The 2,500-nt window shown below is 46.0% G+C and overlaps 1 protein-coding gene across 1 annotated transcript in view; it reads left to right on the top strand.

Annotated features, from left to right (window-relative positions):
- LOC110515655 (replication factor C subunit 1) overlaps positions 1 to 2,500 on the top strand; it is a 71,269-nt gene that overhangs the window by 11,925 nt on the left and 56,844 nt on the right. The gene's annotated exons all lie outside the window — the stretch shown is intronic.

Below are 2,500 nucleotides of genomic sequence, written 5' to 3'. Positions count from 1 at the left end.
CCTCTGACCCCTGTAGGAGATGATAGGTCTGATTAAACAGTCCAGGATCCCCATCATCTGTATGTGTAATGACCTCTGACCCCTGTAGGAGATGATAGGTCTGATTAAACAGTCCAGGATCCCCATCATCTGTATGTGTAATGACCTCTGACCCCTGTAGGAGATGATAGGTCTGATTAAATAGTCCAGGATCCCCATCTATAATGACCTCTGACCCCTGTAGGAGATGATAGGTCTGATTAAACAGTCCAGGATCCCCATCTATAATGACCTCTGACCCCTGTAGGAGATGATAGGTCTGATTAAACAGTCCAGGATCCCCATCATCTGTATGTGTAATGACCTCTGACCCCTGTAGGAGATGATGGGTCTGATTAAACAGTCCAGGATCCCCATCATCTGTATGTGTAATGACCTCTGACCCCTGTAGGAGATGATAGGTCTGATTAAACAGTCCAGGATCCCCATCTATAATGACCTCTGACCCCTGTAGGAGATGATAGGTCTGATTAAATAGTCCAGGATCCCCATCTATAACGACCTCTGACCCCTGTAGGAGATGATAGGTCTGATTAAACAGTCCAGGATCCCCATCTATAATGACCTCTGACCCCTGTAGGAGATGATAGGTCTGATTAAACAGTCCAGGATCCCCATCTATAACGACCTCTGACCCCTGTAGGAGATGATAGGTCTGATTAAACAGTCCAGGATCCCCATCATCTGTATGTGTAATGACCTCTGACCCCTGTAGGAGATGATAGGTCTGATTAAACAGTCCAGGATCCCCATCATCTGTATGTGTAATGACCTCTGACCCCTGTAGGAGATGATAGGTCTGATTAAATAGTCCAGGATCCCCATCTATAATGACCTCTGACCCCTGTAGGAGATGATAGGTCTGATTAAACAGTCCAGGATCCCCATCTATAATGACCTCTGACCCCTGTAGGAGATGATAGGTCTGATTAAACAGTCCAGGATCCCCATCATCTGTATGTGTAATGACCTCTGACCCCTGTAGGAGATGATGGGTCTGATTAAACAGTCCAGGATCCCCATCATCTGTATGTGTAATGACCTCTGACCCCTGTAGGAGATGATAGGTCTGATTAAACAGTCCAGGATCCCCATCTATAATGACCTCTGACCCCTGTAGGAGATGATAGGTCTGATTAAACAGTCCAGGATCCCCATCTATAATGACCTCTGACCCCTGTAGGAGATGATAGGTCTGATTAAACAGTCCAGGATCCCCATCATCTGTATGTGTAATGACCTCTGACCCCTGTAGGAGATGATAGGTCTGATTAAACAGTCCAGGATCCCCATCATCTGTATGTGTAATGACCTCTGACCCCTGTAGGAGATGATAGGTCTGATTAAACAGTCCAGGATCCCCATCATCTGTATGTGTAACGACCTCTGACCCCTGTAGGAGATGATAGGTCTGATTAAACAGTCCAGGATCCCCATCATCTGTATGTGTAACGACCTCTGACCCCTGTAGGAGATGATAGGTCTGATTAAACAGTCCAGGATCCCCATCATCTGTATGTGTAATGACCTCTGACCCCTGTAGGAGATGATAGGTCTGATTAAACAGTCCAGGATCCCCATCATCTGTATGTGTAATGACCTCTGACCCCTGTAGGAGATGATAGGTCTGATTAAACAGTCCAGGATCCCCATCTATAATGACCTCTGACCCCTGTAGGAGATGATAGGTCTGATTAAATAGTCCAGGATCCCCATCTATAATGACCTCTGACCCCTGTAGGAGATGATAGGTCTGATTAAACAGTCCAGGATCCCCATCATCTGTATGTGTAATGACCTCTGACCCCTGTAGGAGATGATAGGTCTGATTAAACAGTCCAGGATCCCCATCATCTGTATGTGTAATGACCTCTGACCCCTGTAGGAGATGATAGGTCTGATTAAACAGTCCAGGATCCCCATCATCTGTATGTGTAATGACCTCTGACCCCTGTAGGAGATGATAGGTCTGATTAAACAGTCCAGGATCCCCATCATCTGTATGTGTAATGACCTCTGACCCCTGTAGGAGATGATAGGTCTGATTAAACAGTCCAGGATCCCCATCATCTGTATGTGTAATGACCTCTGACCCCTGTAGGAGATGATAGGTCTGATTAAACAGTCCAGGATCCCCATCATCTGTATGTGTAATGACCTCTGACCCCTGTAGGAGATGATAGGTCTGATTAAACAGTCCAGGATCCCCATCTATAATGACCTCTGACCCCTGTAGGAGATGATAGGTCTGATTAAACAGTCCAGGATCCCCATCATCTGTATGTGTAATGACCTCTGACCCCTGTAGGAGATGATAGGTCTGATTAAACAGTCCAGGATCCCCATCATCTGTATGTGTAATGACCTCTGACCCCTGTAGGAGATGATAGGTCTGATTAAACAGTCCAGGATCCCCATCATCTGTATGTGTAATGACCTCTGACCCCTGTAGGAGATGATA

Source organism: Oncorhynchus mykiss, chromosome 10, assembly GCF_013265735.2.
Source record: "Oncorhynchus mykiss isolate Arlee chromosome 10, USDA_OmykA_1.1, whole genome shotgun sequence".
In the NCBI taxonomy this organism is placed as follows: Eukaryota; Metazoa; Chordata; class Actinopteri; order Salmoniformes; family Salmonidae; genus Oncorhynchus; species Oncorhynchus mykiss.
Note: the sequence above shows the minus strand (reverse complement) of the source record. Positions and strands in the feature narration are given on the sequence as shown.